Source organism: Mus musculus, chromosome 4 (assembly GCF_000001635.26).
Source record: "Mus musculus strain C57BL/6J chromosome 4, GRCm38.p6 C57BL/6J".
In the NCBI taxonomy this organism is placed as follows: Eukaryota; Metazoa; Chordata; class Mammalia; order Rodentia; family Muridae; genus Mus; species Mus musculus.
Genome location: NC_000070.6, coordinates 84,030,592 through 84,045,160, shown reverse-complemented (window position 1 = coordinate 84,045,160; position 14,569 = coordinate 84,030,592). Strand labels below are relative to the sequence as shown.

The 14,569-nt window shown below is 44.0% G+C and overlaps 1 long non-coding RNA gene across 1 annotated transcript; it reads left to right on the top strand.

Moving 5' to 3' along the window:
* The first annotated feature begins 281 nt into the window (after positions 1–281).
* 6030471H07Rik (RIKEN cDNA 6030471H07 gene) lies at positions 282–3,121 on the top strand. The gene is made up of 2 exons (NR_130998.1): positions 282–347; positions 2,697–3,121. It is a non-coding gene; the product is annotated as an RIKEN cDNA 6030471H07 gene (long non-coding RNA).
* Positions 3,122–14,569: the final 11,448 nt, after the last annotated feature.

Here is a 14,569-nt window from a genome sequence, read left to right as displayed (position 1 = left end):
GATCCGGACCAACATTATCTTAACTCAGAATTTGCTTTGGAAACGAGACAGTGGGGTACCTTGAAATATTTTGCCAGCACTCGCCTGTTCTTTTTTTCTTTCAACCTCCATGAAGGTTATCTAGGGACTGCAGGTTCAGGGTCCTAGTGTAAAATGTTTCTATTACATCTGAAGTCTGTGGGGAGACCAGGGCTTGCTACAGATGAGGCAGTGGGAGTTTCCAATGTAAGAGGCAGGCTTTGGGGGTGATATTTTAGGGAAGTCTTGTTGTCTTTGTAAGAGAAGAATAGTGTGCCCAGGTCAAGTTCAGGGAAAAAGGACCACTTACCAATGCAGGACATCCAGAGGTAAGGTCTCTGTAGTAGTCCTCTGCAGGGCTGTCTCTATGTGAGTCAGGCCAGGAGCTGGGGGTTTAACTGTTCTTTATATCTTGAGTGGTTATCATTATTTCATTCAACTGTTTTCTCCCTCTTCATTAAGGAGCTATTCATATCCTCTTTAAGGCCCTTGAACATATTCATAATTGCTGTTTTCAAGTCCTTGGCTTGTGCTTCAGCTACATTGATTTCCTTGGGGATTATTATGTTGACTGTTTTCTGGTGGAAGCATATTGCATTGGTTGTTCATGGCTGTGGTTCTGTACTTGGATCTAGGAATCTGGGGTAATGACATTTGTGGTGGTGCTTTGGTGTGGATATCTGGTCTCACCTTTGTTGGGTGGGTGTTTGCTCTTGCGTCATCTAACAAGTTGTGGATCAGCAGAATGATGCTTGGTTTCCAGTCTTGGGTCATTCTTGGTTCAGATACTAACTGATCTCAGACCTGAGGTTCAGACTCCAAACAGTCTCAGATTCCCGTAGTGATGGATTAGGTGATGGGCTATTGGGCAGAGTAAGGAACTGAGTCTGAGGGCCTCTTGGGTAGGGTTCAGAGCTTAGATCCAGAGAAGACAGCAGAGGCAGAACTAGGGATACTTCAGAGAGAACAAAATAGAGAGGAGAAGGAGGGAACGTTAACCTGCCTGGATTCCTACCAAGTTAGGTAGCTATGGAGTCCCTGGAAGAGAGCAGACCAGAGCTCAATGGGAAGCCACAAATGAATGGAGGTGGCCTATGAAAAATGACTCAGTGGAGTAATGAAGGAAGAACTAGGGGGCACTGGGTCTGTACTAGGAATAGCAGCTGAATCTCAAGGGATTAGAATGGGTCAGGAGGACTGGCTGCCATGCACAGCAGCAGGTCTAAGAGTATTGTAGGGAGTCCCAAATGGGGGAGAAAGAGAACACGAGTAACCTATTTGAGTCCAGGTCAAATATGGTGACTGTGTGGTCCTTGGAAGACAGCATGTCTCAAGACAAGCTAGTTTGATGATAGTTTTGGCACTTTCGTCATGGTAACTCTTGTTGATTGGCTGGATTATCACTCCATCTTTCTCCCTCCCTCTCTCTCTCCCAAGTCTAATCACCAACAGACTCTGCACCTACAAACATAAGCCTGGCTCGTCCTTTCTCTCCTACCAAGGAGTGAAGGGAAAGGAAGCTGAGCCCCTGATGCCTTGGGAAAGTATCTAGGGGAGGAAATCCAAAGCAGAGAATCAAGGACTGGAGCCTCCTACCTGAGCTCAGTCCTCAGTGAGCCAGGTCCCCCTGCTGCAGTGGTGGATCTTTGTAACGTGTTCTGCTAAGGCTAGTGGTCATGGCCAGGCTTTGCAGGCACTCTGGACTAAGGCAGAAGGGATAAACCAAGCACCCCATGGCCATCCTACTGACAGGTTTTCGTTGGTAGTTATGTTGTTGTTGTTGTTAGTTTTGTTTTTCTGAAATAAAGAGATGGCTATGAAGTCAAAGTGGGGGTGTTTAAACTAATAGAGCCAGTTCTTATAGAACTGGGGATATAGCTCAAAGGTTGGGTTCATGCCTAGTACATGTGGGCCCTGAGTCCAATGATACCACTCCAAAATTTATCTTTTACTTTTATAGTTAATTTAAGTTCCAATTGAAATTGAGCAGAAAGTAGAGACTACTTAAGCCCTTCCTCTTTCCTTCTCCTTCATCTCTCCCCCTTTCTTATTAGCATCTTGTATTGGTGTGTTATCTTATTAGAATCAGTTATCCAGGTTAGCACATTGTTACAACTAAAGTCCACATTTTACCTTAGGATTCATTCTGTTGGACATCCTACAGGTTTTGCAAACAACACCCAGTGCCTAGCCCTGCTGAACCACACAGAATAGCTTTAGTATTTTATACAAACTCTTTGTGTTATGCTGTCTATCCTTGCCTCCCACCTAAGTCCTGGGAGCCAAGGTCCTTTAGCTGTGTTCATGGTTTAGCCTGTTCCAGAATGTCATGTTGTTGAACTAACAAGTATGAAGCATTTTCAGATGGGCTTTTTGCTTAGAAACAGGTATTTAAGTTTCTTTCAGTCTTTTCATGACTTGAGGATGGGTTTGGTAATATTTTATCTATCTACTTACCTGCTGGAGAACATCCTAGCTCTAACAAATGTCAATTTTAAATAGAGCTTCTATGTATATCCATGGGCAAGGTGTTTCAATCTATATAACAATGATTGGCAGTTATCAAGAGTTACAATACATCATGTTGAGCCTCCTGAATTAGTTTATTTTTGGTTGCTGTGATAAAATACACTGACAAAGGGCAGCTTTAGGGAAAAAGAGCTTATTTTGTCTTGCAGTTCCAGACAGGCAGTCCATCTTGGTGAGGAAGACATGGCAACAGGCAGGGAAGGCAGAGATACAAGAAGAAGAAGATGGTTGATCAGATTGCATTCAAACACAGGAAAATAAAACAGCAAGCTGTGAGACCTTGGAGCCCATCCTGATGATACACTTCCTCCACCAAGGCTCCACCTCCTAAAGGTTCCATCACCATCTCAAACAGTGCCACCAGCTGGAGATCTAGTGTTACAACACACATGCCCATGGGGGACATCTCTCATTTCAACCACACCTCCTTCACCTGCATGACTCACCTTCGTCTTCTTTAATGAGGTGTCTCTTCAGATATTTTGCATGTTTCCCATTTGTTTATGTTTGTTTTCTTATTTTTGCTTTGTATATCTCATTCTTAAGTTCTGTATTAAAGATAGTTTTGAAAATTTTTTCTCTTGGCCTGTGACATTGTCGTTTACTTTCTTAACAGTCTCTGTCTGAGATCATCCTGGAAATGTGAGCATTTCAAGAACTTGGGCTCATCCTTACAAACATGATGCCACTTTCTGGCTGCCTTTAAAACAACAAACAAAAAAACTTCTTCTTCCCTGTAGGCCACAGGACTGGGCTTCTCCCACTCTACTTATTAAGTTACGTGCCAGCCCCCAGGGATCTGACTAGATAGCTCAAGACTTCAGGAAACTGCATCTCACCTATTTTTTTTCTTCTTCTTGCATTGCATAAAACTGTGTACTGCTTAGAAAGAATTAAAAAAAAAAGCAACTATGCTTAATTGATCTTCCATCTCCTTCCTACCCATGCAGCCTCCTAGTTGGTTTAAATGAAGATTATAAGCCTTCTGGATTGTGCTTTCTGATTCATCTGCTCTGTTCATTAGAACCCATGCCACAGAGTACCATGTTTACATGAGGATCACCACCAATAATGACGCAGCTCTTGCCACAAGTACCCTCCACCATCTTTCCATGAGGATAGGAGTTAGAGCTGTCATATAAGAAAATATAATCCCGACTTTAAGTTGCCCTCAGCAGATGAGTCTTTATAGATAGAAACTACCCTGGCCGTGGAAAGAGGCTCTAGCTGAAAACACAAGGGGACAGCGACCAAGAGCACACAGTGAACAGGAGCAACTGATTTCCTCTCAGCTCAGACTGATTCTCAATAGGATGGGGGCCACCTTCTGGCACAAGCAAAGGACTCTCTATCCCCCCTGAACTGGCTGACTGACTTGCTGTAAGGAGCACTGTGGGGTGAGTCCATTAGTACCAGGGCAACTGGTTCAGCCAGAAAGATTTTTGGGGGAGGGAAGAGATTCTAAAAAGCACCATAAAGGCACATCTAGGGGGCCAAGCATCAGACTTAACAACAAATTGGGACAGAAAAAAATTATTTTTGGATTAAATACCTGATCCCAGGCTAAATATAGTGTCCTATTGTACACTTGTTGCAGGTCCATATACAAAGGCCTATACTAATTTGTCAAGGCTATTATAACAAAGTACCACACACTGTGTGAGTGAGACAGCAGAAATATATTGCCTCTGCCTTTTAGTGGCTCCAGATTCTAAATCTAGGTGTCAGCTAGGATCCTTCTTAAGGCTGTGAAGGGAGGGTATGTTCTAGGCCTCTCTCTCTCTCTCCATGTCTTAGAGATATCATCTTCTTCCCGTATCTCTTCATACAGTCTTCCCTCTCTAGGTATCTCTGTGTCCAAATATTTCTGTTGACCAGGACACCCTAATGCTGTCATCTTCACTAATTACAACTGCAGTGCTCTGATCTTCAAATAAGGTCACACTTGGAGGTACAGAGAGTTGGGGCTACAGCATATGAATCTTGAGAAGGACATAATTCAAGCTTCGTCAAGTCCTCTGGTGTGTAGGCTATAAAAATCTCTTGTCTGCATGTACTAGTCAAAACTAGGTGATTTGATTAGTTTTGATCAAATCTAACTAATTTGTCAGTAAAAGCAGCCTGTAGAAGCAAAGTTTAATGATGACATTTTCAACTTGCTCCTTTTCTGTTAATACAGACACGGTAAAACCAAACAGGAACTAACAATAAGAAGCCTTAGTGAAAGTCACACAGTGCTACTCTGGGCTCTGTAAAGAGTTGTTGTAAAAAGGCTGCACTGTAAATAGCCACTTCACACAACCAAACAGAGCCACGAAACAACCTCTGTGCCCTCTCTTGTCTGCATTGGAAAACTTGGTCCCAAGCTTCCTGAACAACCTCCGGTCGTTCACACTGAGTGGTAAATATGACAGGACACTACCATCACAGTATTAGGTCAGTGGGACACAACCACCACCTCCTGCATTGTTTCCATTTCCCTCCAGCCAGGCCAGCCCCCACCATGCCTCAGTCACCACGCCCCTGCCAGTCCCTGCCAGCTTCTACCAGCCTAGCCATTTTCAGCCCCCACCACACCCCCACCAAGCCCCTGCCAGCCCCTGCCAGCCTCAGCTCCCGCCAGCCCCTGCCACCTGCCCTCAGCCCCCATAGCTCACTGCTCTGTGACACACAACTGCCTTCTTCATCTCGTTTTGTTTTGGGCTCGCTGTGTTTTCATGTCCTATTCTCAAGGACATCTTTTGGGGTGTTCGGCCCCTAGGAGGCCCCTTATTTTGCACAGCCTCTCTCCCATATTGAAATCTACTTTGTTGCCTTTCTCTGGTGTCATAAGTACGCTGTGCTGGAAGCATAGATAAACATGTCTGCATCTTTCCATGACGACAGGCTTTATTGAATAACAATAAATTCACGGAGTATGGTGGTTTCATGGGCAGCTATTTGCCAAGTAGTTCCACTTTTCTTGATAGCCTGGCTGAGGCAAACATAAGTTCTTTTATTCCAATCTCAATCACTAATATTGACTCTCAGATCACACATTATGCATCATGTTGTAAATAAATCTCGGTAAGTGTACACACATAGGTTACAGAATGGATACAGAAGGTTAAAGAGGCCACCGCAGAGTTCATGAAGTTTCAAAGAAGCCTAGGAGTGAGGAAGCTGAATAACATTCCGTGTCTCTGCTGGAGTAAGAGACTGAAGCCAGGCTGGAGATCAGATGAAGATGCTGCTGCTGCTGCTGCTGCTGCTGCTGCTGCTGCTGCTGCTGCTGGTCCTCCTGCTGCTGGTACTGCTGCTAGGTCAGATTGTAGACGTGAAGTATGGTGGAGGCTGGGGAGATGAAGAGTAGGCCTATTCCAGAAAAATGAATGGGCAGGTGGATGGGGTCATTTCTGGACAGTTAAACAGGTGACCAGAGGGATGATAATGTCAGTAGATGGAATTAGACTGGTATTGAGTCAAGCCCAATCCCTGAGACACATGGGAGTTCTCTGCCTATTGATGCCTTGATGTTCACACTGAGTGGTAAACATGACAGGACAGTGGGACCATCATCATCAGAGCATTAGGACAGTGGGACACCACCATCACAGTCTTAGGACACTGGGCCACCACCATAACAGTATTAGGACAGTGGGACCACCACCATCTCAGTATGAGGTGTCCTCCTCTTTAAAGGACCTAGGTAGGAAAGCTGTACCTTTTCTTTGTCTGGGTTGTCTGATTTCTTCAGCCTGGTTTTCCTAATTCAAAATTAATATATTCCATATATTATATCTTACATCATATATCCCCAATTTACTTTGGTGTTACCTTATTGTTGTTAAGACTAAGCTATTTATCAGTCTGTGCCTAGTAAATGGCACCAAACAGAAGATGGTGTTACCACATTTCCACCAAGGTTTAGAGTTATCCCTCATTCTCAAAATGGAGTGAAATGTGATTCGTGAATAAAATGGAACATCTCAGAGCAAGGAACAGTGTGAAAAAAATGCTGTTTTACACAATATGGAGTATCTTAGGGAGGGCCACACCAAGACCTTCACATCTACCAAGGTGATTAAGTCACATCTTAAAGTTGAAATGGTACAGACTAAGAGGAAGAAGAGATTAATGACTGGTGGACTTGCAAGAACACACCAGAAGTTCCTAAGTGAGAGAGAGCCACAGCCTATGTGGCCTAGGGGAGAAAGCAGAGACATTGTCACAGATGAATGGGTTTTGTCATCTTATCCACACCAGGAATGACCCAAGTTCATTAAGGCTCTATGTAATTAGCATATCAACACCAGCACTTCCAGTTGTGACAGCTCTGGAGCCCTCCTCTTCTGGTGAAGTGTCCAATTCCAGCTTCCTTCTAGAAACTTCTATCTGAACGTGTGGCCAGAATCTCATACTCCATATACGAAAAGCTGGCTCTTAAGTTCATTCCTAGGTCTGCCTTTATCGAATTCTCCCCATGCTCGGATGGCAAGTCAGTTTTTCTTTTCATCATCTGAAAAGGCATTCCTGAGACCTGTTCTCTCTCCTATGTCTCCTTTTTTAATCTACAGGCAAACCTCCCTACCTTTACCTTTAACACATGCCAATTTTATCCCCACCACTCCTGTCCCTCTCACCTTAACCTTTCCGGATGCCAGGATTATTAAAAGCACTGGGATTTTTATGTGGGACCCTCTTTAACACATTATGTCAGATTGTTTTGCTCCCCCACTCAAAGGCTTCTGAGGCAGGGGCCTAGTTATACCCAGGTTTCTGTCACCCTTTCTTCCTTTAAAACCAGACTGCAGGCTTTTATCTGGTTGATGACTAATAGCTGACTCTGTTTTGCAACCCCTACTGCGGTTGGTGTGGACATGTGACAGGGATGGAGCACTTGGGACATAAAGAAGAGTAACGTGTACAGTATTTGGCCTTGCACAGAATGAAGGAGGAGCTTTCCTCCTCCTCTCTCACTGACGATGGGTCATCATTCACCATCACACCAGGGAAGGATGGGCAGAGCCACTCTCTTGACTCTGTTTATAGCACCTCTGGATGATCCCTTGGAGAGAACTAGAATTCCCTTTCACTCTATGGTTACAGCAGCTGGAGTTGTGCCTAGTGATGGACCCGTCCGTGCCTTGCTTCTACAGTTAGAGTAAACGTTCTAAAGCCCTTTTAAGACTCACGAGCTCCATGACCTTGCCCTTGACTGGATCTTCAACTCTGTTTTGTCATCTGCCCTTCCTTTGTCTCTGACACAGATACCTTGTTCTCCCCATTCACCCCCAAATGCATAAAGGATTTGCCTCCCCAGAGCTTTGCTTAGAACTCACCTTTCCAGGAAGACCTTCCCTGCCCACGCAATTCCATCTCAGACCTGTTCTATTTTCTTTTCTGCCAATTTGTTTGCCCTTAGCCTTTGCCCTGACTTTTGAGGGTGTGCTGTTCCTAGGGAAGGGCCATTGTGGTCTTATTTTCTGGAAAAAAAGTAGCAATTGCCTGAATGAATAAACATACCTCTGCTTGCACGTCTGTAAAATGGGACAGTTACTTATGTCAGCCATGTGTGACAATAAGGAGACAAAACGCCAGTGCCTTTGTGTGGTATCTGTCTCTTGGCGTGTAGTCCATAGATGTTAGCAACAAGATTTCCTGTCTGGACACAGAGGTTTGTATTCTAGAAGAATGTTTTCCTATTTAAGTCTGAAAATTATTTTGGTTTTCCCGAGAATCAAAGAAGTTCTTGGCCATTATTTTCCTGTCATAATATCTCCCTGTTCATTGCTTCCTCTTAGCCCTCTCACGTTTGTCTCCATTCACTGGCAATATCTATTTATTGGCTCTGTCATTGATCCAGACAGTGCTAAAACTGTTTCTCATCTTCAGTCTGATCACATCCGAGCCTGGAACGCTGAGAAACAAGAGTCAACCCGAGACAGCGATCTCGGGGGAGGCTCCCTGCTCACCGTCTCTTTCAAGCAGGCAGAGAGAAAGTGTCTTGTATTTCTCCAACTTGAATGCAGCTTTGCTGATTTAGCACAAAATTCCCATAAAAAGTTGGCCTCTGGGGAGCAGACACTGAACTTGGAAAGTTTTATCCCAAAAGGAGAATGTGTTGTAAAGTTATGAGTGGCTTAGATGGGAGGGCTGTAGCTGTTGGGGGTGGGTTTGAAAGGCATCGATTTTACAACCCCGAGACTGTGTTTTCTCCCATGAATGTACACGTATTCCCCCATGCACCACCCTTCCCCATGACCCTTGGCAAACAGCATCATTACCCTGCTCACCCACTGCAAAGGGCGATTAGGATTGCTACCCATGAAGCTACTTCCCATGGTAGAGGGGACTGTTCCGTCAAGTGTTCTCCTATGGTCACGGGGAATGACAGCTCACTTCTTCTCATAGCTAAATGCTTTCTCCAGATGTGTACATGTGGGAGACACTGAAGGCAGAGAGGTTTGAGCACATTTGAAGTCTCTTATTGGTGGCAAGAAAGTAGAGTTATGAAGTCAAGCTCTAGAGCATGTAAGTGTGTGTGTGTGTGTGTGTGTGTGTGTGTGTGTGTTGCTCTGTGTGTGTGCAGCTCACTGTGCTCTCCTTCTCTCTCTCTCTGTCACTCTCTCCACCCACTCACTTTCTCCCTCTGTGTGTGTGATGGTAGTGGTAGTGTAAGGGATTTACCAACGATTGAAACCTATTTTTTTAAGGCACACACTGATATTTTGGTTGCTCTGGGAATCCTTCAATGCCCAATGCTCAAGTGTGAGTGAAGGAAACAGGGAAATGATGCAATGGCAAAATGAATCCTGTTTCTTAAAAGTATGACAACTATGGTTCAGGTTGCAGAAAGCATCATAGATGGCAGCATACAGGTTCTGAGGCAAACAAGACACAACTGTATTCAAACACAGGCCTTGCTGTCTTCTGGCTCCATGCTCTTGAACAGTCTCTTGAATTAATCTAAGCACTACAACCAACATCTCCCATTCTTGCCATCCATAGTGATAATTACATCATATCAGGGAAACAACAGGTGCTCCAATGGTGGCACTAAGGAAGAGGAGGCTAGAGGACATCATGTGACTTGCATCTGTCACCTCCACGCTTCCACATGCATCCCCATTCACACCCACACATGCCCTGGATAGCTCAACCAAGCCAGCTATGATATGATACTCTCTGAGAAAAGCCTACTTTCTGGTTTTCAAGTCCTTCTCATTTAAAAAGTTGGAGCCTTTTACCTCTGTCTCATGACTGGAAATGTCTAATCCTCAGGCCAACAGCTCATGCCACTCGACACTGAGCCATTCACACTTAGGAGAACAGTGTTATAATCTTCCTTTCATTTTTGAGAGCCATTGTAAGGGTCTCTCATACTAACAGGTATAAAATGAAAATAAGGTAAAATTGCCTATAAACCTTGCTGGGTCTCTGTTCGTTTCACATCTGGAGTGGTTTGAATAGAAATAGTTCCTATAGACTCATGTGTTTGAATGCTTGGCCCATAGGGAGTGGCACTGTTAGGATGTGTGGCCTTATTAGAGGATGTGTGCCACTGTGGTGTGGGCTCTGAGGTCTCAGTTGCTCAAGGCCACGCTCAGCGGCGCACAGTTCTTTTTCTGCTGTCTAAGGACAGAGATGTAGAACTCTCAGCTCCTCTGGCAGCGCAATGTCTACAAGCTGCTGTGTCATGATGACAATGGACTGAACCTCTAAACTGTAAGCCAGCCCCAAGTAAATGTAGTCCTCTATAAGAGTTACTGTGGGCACAGTGTATCTTCACTAAGACACATCTCCATGACAATTTGCCTCCTCTGCTACCCTGATTTTTTTGTGCATAATGATTAGAAGGCTGGACTTAAGATGTTTGTTGAGTGAGCATAAAATATCCTATATAGATCATATATCATATATATATAATGTCATATATATATATATATATGTCATATACTTGCAAATCAAATATCTGTGTTAGTTACTAATATTATGAGACAGCATGTAAACACCAAAGGGTTATCCTATTCAACCAATTTTATTACACTATCTTAAAACTTTCCTTAGTGCAGATAGGGCAGGAGCATGTTGTTTACAAGTAGGTATTGTGTCTTTAGTCATTTCTGTAGAAGCTCAGCATGGGTGTAGGGGACTGCCAAGGCAGGGAGGTGGGAATGGGTGGGTGGGTGAGGGAACAAACTCATAGAAGCAGGAGAAGGAAGGATGGGATAGGGGACTTGAGGGGTGGGGACAGGGAAAGGAAATAACATTTGAAATGTAAATAAAGAAAATATCCAATAAAAAAAAATTCAGCATGGATTTTTAACCTGACCCAGAGGTTGAAAATTCTGCACTTGGGGCCGGGGAGATGGTTCAGTCATTCATACTTGATGTTCTTTAATGAGACCTGAGTTTGAGTTTATTTCCCCAAACTCACATAAGGCAGCTTGCAATCACCTGTAACCAGCTTTGGGGTGTCTTATACCTTCTTCCAGACTCTAAAGTCACCTGCACTCATGTGCACATGCCCCAGCCCATAAATACACAATTGAAAATATCTTTAAAATTCTGTATAATTGCTTCTTTGGGAAAAAAAAAAGAAATCTTCAAAATTGTTTAGGTCTATACACGCTAGAGATTCCTATACTGTGTCTTCATTTATCTGTCAATTTGTTCACACATTACGGACTTTTACTTGAATTTCTACTTGTGGCAGGCACTGTCATGGGTGTTGGGGCACAGTGATACTCAGGGTTTGTGATCCTCTACTCTGCTGCCCACCCATTTAGGGAACAGCTGTGACAACATCCTGTGGGCAATAACAGAAAGGTACACATGTCACAGGTGAAACAGACCCAAAAGGAGGAAGCCCTCGCTTCGGACTCCGATTGGGGTACAGGGTTGCAGGAACCTTTCAGAGCCAAAGACAACTGAACACACGTTGGATAAGGGTGAACTTCTGAGCTGAACTTGATGAAAAAGCTATAGTCAGACTTTAAGAAGGAAAACCAAAGGAAAATGAGAGGTGAAAGGGTGGCTGAGATTACAAAGGAATGAACGTAAGTATATGCCACGTTGGGTTTCAGGCATATGAGCCAGGATGGGTAGAGGGGCGTCCTGCTTAACTTTATCTGCTGTCCAGGAGGTCAGAGAGAACAGCCGGACCATGGATATAAGAAGACTCTTAGCAAGGGAGATCTGGGAAGACGGTTCTGGCCACATAGCACTTGTGCACTTCCAAGAGGACGATAAGAAAACATTTCCAGGGTTGTTCCAACCAAGTTGGAAATGTCAAAGTACTACAGAGGACTTAATCTTCCTTGATGACAAAGAAGTTCGAAAGAGCAGAGGGGGTGGTGACCATCTTCCTACTCTCCAGGACGCGCAAATGCACTTTGGTTCAAAGCAGGGGGTATTGTTAAAAACAGCATCACTCTTCCAGAAAGCAATGCAAGTGCTTTTGAAAACCCCTGACTTCATTCTGAACACTTTGCAATCTCTGCATTTAAAACCATTTTCTAAGCTGGGACAATGACACAAACATCATAGAACACAAGCCGCCGTGGATACGGTTGGGCTTCCTGGTCGAGTTGAGTCAAAAAGTGCTGTTACAGGGTGTTTTCATTTAAAAAAAATTCCCTATTATTTTTTAAAGAATTCTTGTTATAAATAAAAAAAATTATTATTCAAGTGCATGCTGAAACGGAATCATGCCATTCTTACATAATGTTTCATTGGATTGTTGAAACCCATAAAGAAATCCAATTAAATTCCCCTTGCAGGCGCAGGCCTTCATTCAGGGGTCTTGAAAAAGCTGGATGGTTGCATTGTATGTCAGGTCGATGAATCGAGAAGCAGAAGGGCCTGTCCCGTTCTCGTCCTGTGTGACAGGATGTGAAGAGAGTCCGCCAGCAACATTTCAAAGAGCTGCATTATGAGACAGCATAAAGGCTCCCACCCCTCCTGCCGCTCTGCTCTGCAGCTCTGATGCAGAATACACACTCACCCGTGTCTCCATCCAACCAGCGGCTCTGAACACTGAGCCGTTAACATTGCTTTCTAGGACCTGGATGCATTCTCTGTTCTTATACCAGAGACATGGGATGAGGGGTAGAGGCTGGAGTGTTCCAGAGATAAGATAATGCTTTTGAAGACATTATAAAGGGATGGTTCTGGAAACCACACTATCCATACATGTGTCAGGAACCCCACCTGGAACAAAAGCAGAAGCCAATGTGTCCCTGATTATGTTATCGTACGTTAATGTGTTTCTTAGTTGCTCTTTGCGTTGTTTATGGGTTTTCTTTCATTGATTTAAATACTATGTGGGGGTCTCAATTGTTTCCAGACATACAAGACTTTTGTTTTTAAATATAAAATTGTGATAAGTAAACATAAGAAATGTTTGCTCTGCCCTTCCTTATAGCCCCTCTGGCATAGCGGAAAGGCCTTCTAAACTGCTGTGTACTGAATCTTCCCTAAGATGTCAGCAGTGCAGTGTGGTGGACTCTTCCCTTGCTGTTGGGCCAGGGGCAGAGAAGTTAACGTTGGAGCAAAACCAAAGAGGAGGTCCAGTGAGCTCCAGGGAGAAGGGGGAAGCATTTTGCATTCTTTCCCAAGTCCTATCTGAAAGCAATTTGATTCTCTTCTCCTACTGACTTGTTTTGTTGTTTTGTTTGGGTGTTATTTTTCATGGTCTATAATTTTTTAATTCTCTTCTCCCTTCATTTATCAGCAAACATGAGAAGTTTGTTTCACTACAGCTGGGGTTCAATAGTACAAGACTTTCCTTTCACTTTTTGTACAACACACACACACACACACACACACACACACACACACACACACGAACCAGGCATATCTCACAATCGAATTTTCAAAATAATTCACTTATGCTGTTTCCCTTCGCAAGAAACATAGGCTTGTATTTGTCTTGCTTTAACACAGAACAATGACTTGATTGGCGGCAAGATATGTAGGCAGATAGAATTATTTTGTGTGTAAAGATCCCCTGGGAAGAAAGCAGCGGAAGTGCTGGATGGGTCTAAAGTAGGAAGCTATCTCAGCTTTTCCAGCTCTGGTGTTTGCAAATTATGCATCAGAAATGACCCTCTCAGGTTCGGGTCCAGAGGGAGGACCAGTAGTCAATACTGTCCCTGGTGGGTGAGGGGGCTGCTGGGGAAAAGGTGAAGACGGGCTACAGCCCTTTCTGGAGAGTGAACACTCTCTCCCTCGTCTGGGGATTTTGAGCTTCTTTCTACGGAATATGTCCTCCTTTTAGTTAAGCACAAATCCACGCACAATGAAGACATCAAACTAAAGTACAGCATAGTTGGAAGAGTCTCTCCACTCAACCCTTATGAAATCCAGATACTGTGAGAGAACGTGTGACTCTGTCCTGCACACGAGCCTGTGTGTGGCTTCCTTTAGAAGGACCCTAGATTTCTCTTGAGTGAAAAAGTAAGACCTCCTTGCATACCACATCCAAATTGGACACAGATTCTCTCCCACAAACTAGCTGGGGTCCCTAAGAAACCAATCCAGATGAACTATCAAATTTGCCAGTCCTCAAGGGTCACAACCGCAAATCAGCCTGTTGCTGAATTTGGCCCAGGCTCAGGGTGTGTAGCGAAACTTGAGCCCCTGCAAGTTGCTCTTAACCTCAAGTCTCGCTATGGATAGTCCTCCAAGATGCTTGCAGTTTGTTCTCTTTACAGGAATCCCAAGCCCCCCGTCTGTCTGTCTGTCTGTCTGTCTGTCTGTCTGTCTGTCTGTCTCTCTCTCTCTCTCTCTCTCTCTCACACACACACACACACACACACACACACACACACACACACACACATACACACTAGCCCCTGAGTCACAATTTCATTAAAAAAAAAGTCAACAGGAGTTGGGTTTCAAGCTCTATCTTATCCTCGAGAAGAACCGTAACTATTAGCAGAATTGTTTTCCCAAGAAAAACAAGTCACACTCTGAGACTTTATTAGAAATTGAAAACTAAGATAAAGGTGGTTGTTCTCATACTACAGTGCTT